The sequence below is a fragment of the Excalfactoria chinensis genome, chromosome 1, assembly GCF_039878825.1.
Source record: "Excalfactoria chinensis isolate bCotChi1 chromosome 1, bCotChi1.hap2, whole genome shotgun sequence".
Taxonomy (NCBI): Eukaryota; Metazoa; Chordata; class Aves; order Galliformes; family Phasianidae; genus Excalfactoria; species Excalfactoria chinensis.
The window spans coordinates 41,488,619-41,502,889 of NC_092825.1; the positions used below are offsets into that span (position 1 = coordinate 41,488,619).

Genomic DNA, 14,271 nt, shown 5'->3' on the forward strand with positions numbered 1-14,271 from the left:
TGTTAAAAGCTATGATTTTAAGACAATCTAGAAGTACCACAATATTCATCCTGCTTTTTTTTTTTTTTTTTTTTTTTTTTTTTTTTTTTCCACAGTAAAAGAAAATTACATTTTATTCCTAATTTGTAGCTTAGTGAAATGATAAGATTATTTATTTGTAATAAGCATGGAAGAAAAGATGAACGTGTAGTTTGCTCAAAACCTGAAAAAATCAGGCTATAGGAAGGCCATTCTTATATAGTAGTGCACATACATAGGTTAAAACACTGAAGTTGTATTTCATCTAGATTTCGGGTAAGTTTGAAATAGCTACTTGAGGGAAGTGATTATTTCGCTTTACTGATGCAGAGTCTAGAGTGGAAGATGTATGATGAGCCACTGAGAGCCCTCGGTTTGCTCAGCCCAGAGCAGAGGAACTGAAGCGGCTGCAGCTCCTCACAGGGAGCAGAGGAGCAGAGCTCAGTTCTGCTCTATGGGCCCAAGGGGACGGCATGAAGCTGCATCAGGGAAAGGTCAGGTTGGGTGGTAAGAAAGGATTCTTCACCAGAGGGTGGATGAGCACTGTGGCAGCCTGCCCAGGGCAGGGGTCATGTCATAAAGCCTGATGGAGTAGAAGAAGCATTCAGTCTCTCAGACATGGTTTGAAATTTGGGTGATGCTATGTGGAACCAGGAGTTATATTCAGAGATACTTGTAGGTCCATTCCCGCTCAAGATTCTATCAGACTATAGATTCTATGAAATTAAATTGGAAGTATATGCCCCTTGAAGCATCTCCTAGAGTTGTTGTAGACATGTACAGAGCAGCTACACGTTAGAAGCAAAAAATATTCCAGTTATCAAGAGAGTGAAAGAAAGTATTTAATAGATGAAGGCAAAACATTGTCAAAAAAAGAAGTACAAAAATATACAGTGATAACTGGAAGCAGAGATTTAGATAAGAATAGCACCATGAATACACTTAACTGAGAATGCATTATCTGAACTACATATGGAATGAAGGGGAAGAAAAAAAAAAAAAGAGAGAGATCATAGGAGAATGGGATGGAATTGTGATGGTAAGGATAAAAAGTAGATTCTTCAATAACTGGAAAACAAAAAAATATCTACAAGGAACCTAAACATGAAGAAAAGAAGGTAGAGATATTAAAAAATATTTTTTTGTTACAATAAAAGGATGACTGACAGGATCTAATAAGCAGATATTCCATGGGCAGTGATTATATTAGAAGATAGAGCCAGATTTAAAAACAAAGTAAGACCAAAACAACACACAACTTATACAGATTTCTTACTGCTCCATTTTAGAGGGGAAAAAATGTTATAAAACAAATAAGAGAGATGTGTTTTGCTTTAAAAAAGCCAGAAATAACAATGTGGTGCATGGTTATGGCTATATTTTCTGCCACAAGTAGAGAAGCACATCTGCCACAGTACATTTTATGAAACAACGGCACAAAAATTAAATGTCCATAATTACCTCAGACTATTTGGGTTATGCTGTGAATGGACTTGGAAAACGTGTCAAATTATGAAACCCATCTTCTGTGGATTAGAACATCTGGGACACTGGGTCAATGGCCATGGAACATCTTCTCCAAGAAGACACAATGAATTTTGTTGACTGCAAGTAAACTAACCACTGCTGGAAAATAAAATAAAATAAAAAAATGAAGAGATTGAGCCAGGTGGTTTCTTTGGAAACCTGGGGCTTCAAAAAAAGAGTGACAAAAAATAATTTCCCTTAATTAAAGGAACAAAGTGAACAAACAATGGACCAAATGAAAGGAGTATCAAAAAGGCATAGATTCCCAGTGTATGCTTGTATCACTCCTTCTCCAAAAAGATCTGGAGTATCTTCAGAACTTTCCAAAATGCCTAATACTTTCCTGCTTCATCCACATGCTTCCCAGTGACATACAGCCCACAGTCTTTTGTGGGCAGGGTTTGCTGCTCCGTATCCCTTAGGCTTTTTATTTTATTTCTTCTTCTTCTTCTTCTTCTTTTTCTTCTTCTTCTTCTTCTTCTTCTTATTATTATTATTATTTTCCCTGTGGGTTTACATGTTTACTGTTTTGATAGGAAAAAAAAGGGGGAGGAGGGAAGTAAGGGGAGGATGTGTGGCATAAGGTTGTTCTGTCATATCTCAGGTCTGAGAAACTCAGTAAGGAAGAGGAGACAAAGCACAGATGCCCTCCCAGTCAAACAGCTGCTGCTGATCCAGCCCTGTCTCATCTGTCCAGTCAGTGCCTTTTCCCCCATGCTTAGGTTTTTGGCACAAATGCTTGTTTTGATGTGGCCTTTTCTGCTTTCTGATGGACCACTGAGATCAAGGCCTACAGTTCCTGCCTCAGAGGGTCTCATAGCCAGATTTGTGGTTTCTGCTAGTAACACATGCTTGCACAAAGCACACAGACTCTAGCTCTATTCTCATTCCCTGTGTTTCTGCATCCCAACCTAATGCTAGATACTTAGAACTTCCTTGATCCATTCTGCTTTCGCCACCTCTCTTAGAAGACTTTCATATTAAGAAAGAAAGTCGATGTAAACAAACGCCAAAACTTAATGGCTGAACAGAAACAGGCTATCAAAACTGCTCATACAAATCAAGATCACTCCCTGAAAATGCCAGTGACCTATAATTTGTGAGGATGTGACCAAGGAAAGGGCTGAGAATAGATGTATCACCATTGCTTAGAATTTTTAAAATCATAAGTTGGGAAAGAGGTGGAAGACCAACATGAGGTCACAATCAACAGTTCTTCCATTGTGGCAGAGGTCTGGTACAGCTTGGTTGACCAAGAGCAAGTAAATGTCTTCCTCAGAAAAGAAGATACAGGGGCAAGCATAATGTCTGCTGTTGTGCGGAAAACACAAAAGGCCCAGACACATGCGGTACAGTCTGAAGCCTTTGTTCTGCTGGTCTGAGGCATTAGTGTTCTGTGCTCTGTGGGTGGTAACACACTCACCCAAAAGAGAGCAAGGATTCCTTTTTAACTACTGGAAAGTACTTCATTGTGTGCCTGAGGAACTTCAAGCTAGGAAGTAATATCTTGTTTCTTTTGACTAGAGGTACACAAGATGCGAGAGGGAAGGCACCAATGCCATTTTGATGTCATTTCAAAGAGAAGAGGATTGTCCTTGCTTGAAAAATACTTATCTCCAAATTTCTAAGGGCAACTTTTCAGCTTGAATGTTCTTTCTGTTCCAGTAAGTTCTTTTACCTAATACTGCAATTACTGCAAGCTCAATAGGAGGTCAAAAATATTTCTCTTCTCATGTTGTTAAAAGAAAGGGGTTCAGGTACCTTTCTAATCTTTCAGGATTGAGAACTGATTGATGGAGAATTGGATCAGAGCTGATTTGACTTTAGAATGAACCTGAACTCTCCAAACACATTCACCAATTTATATTTTGATGGTTTCGGTGAACTCTTGATTCCATTTCTAAATCAGTACAATGGAATACACCTGTTAATACTAAACATTTTGTGAACACATCCTCACACTTATTTCCAGAAAGACTCATGATGGATTACAAGGTAGTATTTTTATTTCTTAATCCTTTCAGCTTGTTGGGTAGATGATGATGATACTTCTGTCATTATTTTTATTATTATTATTCTACTGCTTCTACTACAGAAATGAAAGCCTGTGATCAAAAATCTTCTATAAGAATATTTAATGAATTCAGCTGCTAACTGAAAGAAAGTGTGTATGCTATAGATGTGTGAAAGGATTAAGAGGAATGGAATGGTACTTGACTTGCCTGATTCATTCAGTGACGGATGTTAGATTCATGGAGAGGAATGTTAGAAATAAGCAGTTATTTATTCTCTCCACAGTCTCCTGCAGCAGTAGTGACAGCATTCACCCACACTGAACAGCTTAGAGATCCCAATTTGTGCTTTTAAAAAATCTGATTGCTCTGTTAACATGGAAACCTTTCATAGCATAATAAAAGGGGGAAAAAAACAATAAAACCAACAACAACAACAAAATCCATCTACCTCCAGGGTCTTACTGACTACATGGTGTGACACATACAATAGCACATTACCACAAGTATTATTTATTCCAACTTGAAGGTCAGAGTGGCAGATTTTTTTTCATGACAGCAAGACTAGGACTCATGCTGACCTTTTTCAGAAAGCGGAGTGTGGCCAATATATTAGAATTCTCTATAAATAAGACTAGCAATTCTTGGCAAAGGGATGCATTTTTTCCTGTATGTAGACACAGCATCTAGATTAATGACCATCCTGCCTCTCCAGTTTCTTCCTGGAATTAAAACTTTCACAGGATATATCACTAATAAAATTATGTTTGTGCAAGGTCAATGATACTTCCCTCATTCACTTCAGTAGCTGTACAGCCAGAAAAGTATGGTCACATGTTTTTAGAACTCTTCCGCTCTTGCCAGTTTCTCCTATGTCTTCCTTCATCAGTCATGATGTCTAGCAGTGCCCCTGTGGGTGTCTGCCTAAACAGGTAGAATTATCCCAAAAAGGAAAATGAGGCTAATGTGAGGGCAGTATACATGCATTTTCAGAGCAGCAACTTCCTGTTCATATTTATAAACTTTAAATAATTTTCTGGGTTGCATCATCAAAGTTAGACATTGATGCATCTTCATAGGTAAGTGCCTATCATTAAATACATGACTGTGGTTGTGATTTCTTACAGAAAACCGCTGTTTTCAAACCCAGGCAACAATTCTTTTTATACCCAATTATTGCTTTCCATTATTCTTGGAGGGCACATATCATGGCTGTCTCCTGTTAATTATATTGCTTTATTCTGCAAAAAGAATTAACATTTTCTCTGCAGTGTAGTTTTGTATATTTATTAATTCATCACTTATTCTGTAGTTTTATATATTCATTAAAATCTGTGAAACACTATCAAAATGTCAAGCACCTTGTGGCTCTGATTCACATCTACTCAGCATTCAGGAATTAGTGCTATCAAACCTGTGACCTTTTAATTGCAGCATGTACAATCTTTGTGGCTCCCTTGCCTGTCTACGAGCATAGTTTGATACTTTGGTGCATTGCAAAGCTGTTTCTTCTCTTCTATGACATTTTCCTGACTGGCTGAAACTGCTGACAGTGCCCTGGAGAATCAATTAGAAACTACTTCATTTCTGTGAATAAAGAAAATCTGAGCTCTTTCCCTAGTAGGAAAACAAAAAACAAATCCAGTCATTTAAAAAAAAAAAAAAAAAAAAAAAAAAAAAAAGTAATTCATTTCTCCCTTCTGCATTAATCAGAGCTATGAACAATAGGAGTTTTATTTTCAATTTCATTTCCCAGCTGACATGCAGTCAATGCAGTGTGACATTTTGGCTCAGAATGGCCAACCCCTTAGGTCACCAGTGTAAATGATGTACCAGAACTGGATTCTATCCTAACCGCAGAACTTGTCTGATCTCAATCACAAACAACAGAGTTGCTGAGTGTGTATACCTATGTGACATACCGGAATTAGTGCACATGTACAGAATATCATGTCTTTCATCCCATGTCATTTTGGACTCAGTGTATTCCATCAGCTATTCTTTTTGTGGAAAAGAAATGTCTAATTTGAACTAGGTTGATATGTTCTTTGTTGTCCAACTCCAGTCTTCATGCAGATCACCTTGTGACAGCATCACTGCATAGCAGGAATACAAATTGTGTTTCACATAGGGTAGCTATGTTACCGTATTTTTCAAACTCATTATTTGAACAACACAGTGCTCTCAGACCTCTTATATACAAAGTGTTCATCATAGTGATGTGCTTCCTATATTCCCAAAAATTTAACTCCAGAAGCAGGAACACTGTGACTTTAGCTCACTTTTAGCTGGTGACTCTTTTGAACTTTAATTTACAATCTCTAATCTTTCACCTGAGGAAACTTCATAGGCTGCTGGATCCAGAGGCCTCTCTGTCCTGTTGCTGCTTAGCTACTGCATGGTATGTTCTTTTAATTCACTAGCTTCTGTACTTCATATTTATACACTAGTCTACAAAGCATAACTGTTAACAAAAAACCTTCTTCCAATTGGACTTCCAGCAAGAATGGAGGAGATAACTAGGGAAGTAGGAAGGGGTGAAACTTCAAGTTGACATGGTATGAATCTATGAAGATGGTGACTCTGTCTTTAGTTTCAAACCTTACCTATTGGGCTAGATGACAGGGTTAGGTCCTGACACCTTACAGTCTCTCAAATACTGTATCTTCATCACATTTCTGTACCTCACAATATATAATTCTGTTTCTTTACTTTCATTGTGATATACAAACGTGTGTATATGTATACATATATATTATTGACTTCTGCAGTGTGTTTAAACTTCTCTCTAACATTTTCCCATTTGAATTTTGATGCTACCTGTGATCTGAATGGACTTCTGAGAACATGATCAGATGTCTACAGTTTGGCAATGAAAACTAACTATTGGTGGCTTAGCATATGCAACTGTGTACGTGCCTATTTTGGACTGAGCTATATGTAGGGATAATGTGCAAACTTTGTCCACCTGGAGACTTTGCCAGTGATTTCAGAGAACCAGAGCTTCCTTGTGAGAGACACATGGAACTTACAATAAATACCCCTGAGGAAAACAGCCACTCTGAAAGTATAAATGAAGTATATAATTATCCTCTGCTTTAAGCTATAGCTCTTGAGAAGTTTTTCCCAAGCAAAGTAACAACAGGTTGTTTCTCAGAAGTGATTTCTGTGGAGCTAGGCTGCACTGAGGAACGGTATGGAAAGACAGACTGTCGGTCATAGAAACAAAGAAAAGCTTCTTAAGATTTAGCACAGACTTTCCGTGATAAAATCTGTAGCAGTAAGGGACAATACAGTCATTGAGAAAAGACATGATGTATTTTGAGACTGTATTTTCTTGAGTTGCAACTAATTAGCAGAAATTATGGCTGATAACCGTCTTGCTCTGCCAGAAGTGGCTTGTAAGGATGTTGTGGATCCTAGATGTGTTCAGTGATCAAGCCTCTTAACGTCCAGTTGAGAGACTAGAACCTGTTCTCCTATTGCAGAATTATATTCTTTCAACACAATAGTATTTTCTCTCTGCCCCACCTTTGTGATTTCCACAACATCTTTAAATACTGATATTTTAAACCACTTTTATATTGGTTGAAAGAAAATGAGGACCATGAGAAAGCAAGTTGCATCTCTCATGAAGGAAACATAATTGAAGTATTTACAGCTCTCCCAGTTGGAAAAAAATAAAAAACAAAAAATGAGCACCATATGTACCTGAAACCAGGTGAAAAGGAGAAGAGAAAATGAGACAAAATTCATGTTTGTTTATGCCCTGCTTTGAAAAGGTAGGAAAAATGATTTCATAATAAATAATTTACTAGTAAATAGCAGACAGAATTTCTATACTTGAAAATATTCTTCAAAAGGTAAGCCATTTTTCTACTTCAAAACAGGACTGAGTCACTTCCTTGATGTTTCTCAGATGCATTGGAATATAGAGGTTGAAAGTTTAATTATGCAGTTTCTCTTCCTGTGAATCTACTATTCTTTTTGTTAGTATGCATGCAGATAAGCATTAGAATCACCAAATTTAGTTAAAACAAAGAACTCTGCAGTCAAGACTGCTGTTTTAAAAAACAGTCTTCTCACATGTAAGGCATTTGGTGTGAAAACTAAGCCTTGGCAAGTTTCCTGATGGTCTCATTTATTTCAGATGAATATACTAAGTAGAAAAAAAAACACAGTGAATTGGAGATGTAATTTTATGAATAAAAGCCTTAAATATCTTTCCTATAAGTTTTTATTTTTATATTCCAGGTTTTAGGCAGAAAACTATTTTTTTTTTTCCTTCTCCAAAGAGCTGTATTTATTTCATATGGCACTTTCTTCAAAGCTAGCTTCTGATATTTGAAAGAATATTTGTCTTCCTGAATTTGTCTTCCTGCAGACATTTTAAATTCAAACCCAATTAACTTGGTATTTTTGATTTCTTTTTTGATTGTCTACAGGTACATGACCCACTCCAATTAACTACTAAGGAAGGTAAAAATTGTCATCTTATTAGCTAGCAGCCACAACTACCATGGTTACTCCATTTAGTATTTAGTTTCATTTTAAACAGCTAATGGAAATATGACATTAATTCTCAACTCTACAGAATATGTTTTATAGCTCCGGCACAAGAACCACAAGCTTTAAGAGAGAAGTTTGGAATATGTAAATGAGTTGTACTCCTGTACATAATTCATAGTTATCAGTAAAAAGACTAGAACAAAAACCACAGCTAAAATTAGGTACAGTCAGCCAAGTGAGACTGGTTTTAAACAATCATGTACTATCTAATTGTACTGAAAGTTTCCTTTGTTATTTCTGCTATAATTAGAGAGAATAGAAAGGCCAAGTACTCATTTGCATGTGATATATTTCTACAAACTACAATTCAAAAGTAAATTTGTCAGACATCAAAGTATAGTTGTTTATTCATTTTCATTTAATTGGGGAATGGTTTCGGAAAGGAGGTATATCATCCTCATCAAACAAAGGGAAAACTTCAAGGTCTGTGAAACTGCATATTGCCCTCTCTGACACTGAAGATTGCTCTATTTCAGGATCAGTTAAAATGGGACAAAGGAAGATTTTGGAAATGTCATAGCCCTTTTTGTTGCTGTTATCTTCAGAATGAGTCAGTTTTGAGGTCTTTACATTTAGAATTTGAAAATGTGAAAGATGGAAAGAGGTTTCAGAGGTGACAAGCACAATGGAAACTAAGAAAAATCAATTTAGTTTTACAGCAGAACACTTTAAAAAATTGCTGCCACCAACTAGAAATATCAATTGTTTTCAATGCCTTTTATGCAGCAGAAAAAATGATGGGTTGAAAAGCCAGGATAATACACCTGAAGTGAGAGACAGTCTCTGTCAAAGAGTTCTCTCGGTGTTGCTGAAGAATTTCTGCCTATTCACCAGCAGTTGATACCTGTCTGAAAACACAGGAGATCCTAAAGGAGATGTGTTTCAATTTTTCAGGCTATTCACATTTTTTCCTCTGCATATAAGTTGAAAATGCCCTCTCTGATTTATGAGAAGTATAAATGTACATATATAGCTAACTCCAACTTCTTCTTTACCTTCATTTCTACTTTCTAATCATGACAAATATGAAGATTATAAGCATTTCCTCCAAAAAAGCAGGAATCAAATCCATTAACTTCTGAGGAAAGCTGACTGACATTTGTCTATTTAAATGCCATTCTCAAATGCTGTCAAGGGATGTTGTCAGAACTGATGCTTCTCAGCCAAAGAATGTAAAAGATCACAGATACATTAGTTATTAAGGACAGTGCAGAGATTATCAATTTGTCTATAGATATGTAGTCTGAGTATGTGGTAGATGCATTTCGAGACTAAGTAAAGATGCAGATCAGTGAATTCTGACTTTATTACAATGAGACAGTTAACAGAGGCAGTGCTATATCTGAGAGCTGAAAGTAATTACCTTATTATTTGAAAAATGATACTTGAAAACTTTCCAATCTGTTGGCCAAGAAAGCTTACTTTAACTTCTAGACAGCATCAGGAAAATACCTGCCTTGTTATTACAGTTTAAAATTATCAACTCATTGGTGTGAACTCAAGGAAAGATTGCAGAGTTTCATGTGGAGGCTTCACCGATTCAATTACTTCAAGGTACTATCGACACTTGTCATCTCTTCAGCTGTCCCCTACTGATGACCATGCTGATGACCTCATGTGAATCTTATTGCACAAAAGGAGCTATTTGGATGAACACTTTTACAGACATTTTCTTGCTCACTGTGCCTTTTTAGCAGACTTGCTCTATTTGGTATTTTGCCAGGATTTGAAAGCATGTTGCCAAAGAAAAGCAGATGTTTTTCAGTCATTTTATATGTACAGTCCAAGTCACAGTTCTTGATGTTGTTTTATTTATATGATATTTCAAGCTTCACTGGGTCAAGTTTCAGTGGTAGCTGATATTTTATTCTATAATATAGGCAAATGCATTAAAAAGAAGCTATGGCACACTATCACAAGAACTATCTGTAAAGATCTTTCAAATCTCTCTGAAGGCATAGTGGAACTAATGAGCTACTAGTATTCACCGATTTTCTGAGGCACACATTTAAACTTTATCTCTGAAGGATCAATACTTTAGAGTAAAAAGAAGGAAAGTATTTTAAAGATGAGACCATAAATCAATTCCTTTTCTGTCAGGCTTGATCTATATCATTGAGATTGATTGAGATGCTCAAAAATGTTGACTGAATATCTTTGAACAGAAATCAAAGCCAAAATAAAACACTAAATTATCTAGAGTTTGAAATGGGAAGACCACGAAGTCCTTACTGATTTCCATGTTAAAGCAGAGGATAGATCTTTATTTTTAGCCTTGTTTATATTTGAGTTTCATTCATGTCTGCACTTTCGTGGGGGCTTCTCAACTGGACTCATTCAGCCATATTCTTTAAACAAGATTATATCTTCCTAATATCAAAGAAGAAAAGCTAAATTAGTAGTCAAATGTGTTTTGGATTTGTAGAGATATGGGGTTGAGTGAGATTCAGTTTGTAGATTATGACAATTGAGGAATCTTAAAGTAGACTTTCAAATCTATATTGAGCAAGGTTTTTAGGCTGTCATTATACTGTGGAGATTTCCATTATACTGAGTTTAGCTGTCACTGTGCAAGCAGAAAATTTATGTCTTAATCTAGGTTAATGCTAGGTTCTTAATGCAAGGTTCTAGTCATGCTTTTTTATTTAGTTTATTAACTGTGAAGCTAAAGAGTGACTACTTGAGACAGTGGTACAAAAAAACTTGGTTCAGTTAGGGAGAGATGCAAAGAAGGTTCTGTGAAATCTATATTGATGTATGTCAGCTTGAATTTAATAATTTAGATTGACATGGGAGTTGCCTACTTCGTTTTTTATTTTTTTTATTTTTTTAACAAAATAACAAAAATTTGAGGGGGTGGCAAAGAACTTGAGTCTTGAAGGAAAGACTGGTTACATGCCAGACTTCTAGATGATGTCAGACTTTGGCTGATACAAAGACTATATACATTAGTATATATCTGAATGAATGAGCTGAGAGTATGCAGGACCATTCTCTGTACGTCAAAACTCTCTCACTTTCTAAGCAGACTGGCACTGTAACTCCTTGATGAGAATGGTAGTTAGCCTTTGCTAACTCCTGAATAGCATCCAGGAGGACTTTGGACCAGTGCTAGCTGACTTGGGCTAAATCACAGGACATATTCTGACAATTTGGCACTAAAAATAATTCACTTCAGGGTCATATCATAAAAGCTCATATCATAGAATGGTCTCAGTCGAAAAGGACCTTAAAGATCATAGAATCATAGAATCATAGAATGGACTGGGCTGAAAAGGACCACAGTGATCATCTAGTTTCAACCCCCTTGCTATGGGCAGGGTTGTCAACCACTAGACCACGCTGCCCAGCTCCACATCCAGCCTGGCCTTGAGTGCCTTCAGGGATGGGGCATCTACAACCTCCCTGGAAACCTGTTATAGTGTGTCACCATCCTTTGAGTGAAAAACTTCCACCTAATATCTAACCTAAATCTCCCCTGTCTCAGTTTAAAATCATTCCCCTTTGTCCTATCACCATCCACCTTTGTGATCAGTTGTACCCTCTCCTGTTTATACACTCCCTTCAAGTACTGGAAGGCCACAATGAGGTCTTCTCAGAACATTCTTTTTTCCCACCTAAAAAAGCCCAGTTCCCTCAAGCTTTCCTAATAGGAGAGGTGCTCCAGCCCTCTGATCATCTTACTGACCCTTCTCTGGACCTGTTCCAAGAACTTTACATCTTTCTTGTGCTGGGGACCCCAGGCCTGGACACAGAACTCTACAAGGGGCCTCAGGGAGTCAGGGAATAACTCTATAAACTCTTTAGTTTATTAATATCAATGCAGTTAGTGTTTCTCTGGTAGCATATTTATAGAGAGTTCAGTTAAATCTTCTATTCTGTTACTAAAGATATATATTTGGATACAACAAGACAAGTACACAACTAATCTTTCAGATATTCTATGGAGAAAAATAGCAGGATTAAGACCCAGTCTTGAAATACGAGCTTAGATATTGTAGAAGAATGCTGTTGATGAAAACAAAAGCTACAGAGAGACTAGTGCTGTCAATAGAATAGCAAAAAAATGATCAAAATTTGAACAAACATTTGGAAAACATCCAAATCTCTCTTTGGATATTTAATGTAACTTTTCAGCAAAGTAAGGATATCACAGCTATAATCCAGATTTTTCTACAGTCCTCAGCTAATGAGAAGTAGAAAATGCCTAAGATGTACATAACTTTGAAATAGATTTTCCTTTTACTATATGCAGTAACTTCAGGAATTTAATTCAAAACATTTTTCACATTGACTGTTGTTCTACCCAGATGTCTCTTTATCTGACTTTTTTGGATTGTTTTAAAAGTTTTTTAATACTCTTTTTTTTTTTTTTTTAAATACTTTCTTTTCCAAGTTGTGCTTAGTTGAAATGACAACAGAATAATCTCTGTTTTAGTTCTCCCGCTATAATTAAAACTTCCTGCAGTTTCAGTTTGCATGCCTTAGATATCTGTCAACATTACCTGCCTGGTTTCTCTTTTTCTTTCCTGAAGGTTTAAGTGTATTTATTTTTTCTGTTTGCACCTCTTTGGGAATTTAAGCATGGAATGAATGCTAAGGGGTGCACTTGTCTTTCAGGTTTCTTAATTCCAGAAAGTGAAGGCACCATCTACAGGGTCCTGTGCACTGTCATAATCCCATTTTTGGAAATGGATACAGTACAGAGATGTATCTAGGGATAGTGCTATTCACATTTGTGTCTGAATACTGAATATTGTTTCTATTAGCTAAAATTATCCCCGATGCCCAAACTAATATTGTACATGACACCATTTGTGAAAATCATTTGCTAGAGCAAGGTGTTACTTTTCACATAATACATAGCTGTATGGGAAATTGGTAATCATAGTTCGAACCTCTGATTAATCAGCTGAAGCAAGTGTCAGGTCAGCTGTGGGAGCAAAGGTGAGAGTAATTTAGCTGTGCTCCCGGAAGGGGTGGAGCTTGACTCCACCTCCTCTAGACCTCATCTAAGTGCTTACCACCACTAAGGCAGTATTTCTTGGAGATTGCTCCTTGGTGGAGATTGCCTCAGCATTTACCATAAAAGGTGTTCATATTGGTGAGTTTTTCCTTATAAATAACCTTTTGATTATCTGTTACCATCTTTGTTACTGTCTTTGTATCATTCCACTTTACAATAGCACAAGTTTCTTTTTAAAGTAATGGGAGTATAAATTAGAATTTATGGAGCGGAATGGAAAACAACAGGCTTTAAATTAGCAGGGAAATAATTATTATTAGCATTATCAACTCAACAGTTTCAATTTTCAAAATCTCTGCCATGTTAATGCTAACCATTAATTAGGTGAACTCTGAAGAGGCAAAAAGTTGAAATATAGCACATCTTAATTTTTATACTTTATTTGCAAATAAAATGAATCTGTGCATATATTCCATCTATTTCACATAATGGTATTAGGCAGGCATTGCTTTATATATTTTTAACCCCCTGCATATCATTAAGATAAGGACGATGCAGAGATTTTCAGAGGCTATTACATGTATTTCATTTAAAGTAGGGTTGTTATTTGTTGATATGATTTTGAACTTTATGCTTAATTTCAAGCCACATCTGGAAATTATTTACTTGCATATTTATAAATTATTTTCAAAAATACTTCACAAACAAAGCAAAGAATGAGTCAGGGTTTTATTTGGTTGTATAAGCTCCAGAGTTTTACTTAAGGAAAAAAATGAAAATAATAAAAAGGAATCTTAACTGGATAAGCTGCAGTCTCTGGAAACAGTGGGGGGGAAAAAAAAGGAAGAAAAGATTTTATTCACAGAACTGTGTGCAGTTTTGAGTGCTGGCAATTGACAAAAACTGCGCTGTCATGTTTTAAGAAGGATTGTCTACTGACACCTTCATTAAAGTGTGAGGATGTGCTTCAGGAGTTTTGTATTAAAAAATGATTTAATATGCTATCTCCAAATCCTTCTGTTCTCACTTCTTTAAAATGTGAAGAATTTATCCTGTTCTTCTTGTAAAGCAGTAGTGAAAAAATGTCGTAGAGTTGGAAGGACTGCAAAACCTGTTAAATTATGAGTCTCTTGAGACCGAAATTCAAGTTAATCGTGTTCATGAGTTTAAAGAGTTTTA

At 36.3% G+C, this 14,271-nt stretch overlaps 1 long non-coding RNA gene across 1 annotated transcript in view; it reads left to right on the top strand.

The window, feature by feature from the left end:
- The first annotated feature begins 13,162 nt into the window (after window positions 1-13,162).
- LOC140264770 (uncharacterized) overlaps window positions 13,163-14,271 on the top strand; it is a 36,945-nt gene continuing 35,836 nt past the window's right edge. Inside the window, exon 1 of the long non-coding RNA XR_011906103.1 lies at window positions 13,163-13,230. This is a non-coding gene — a long non-coding RNA (uncharacterized lncRNA). The remainder of the gene's footprint in view (window positions 13,231-14,271) is intronic.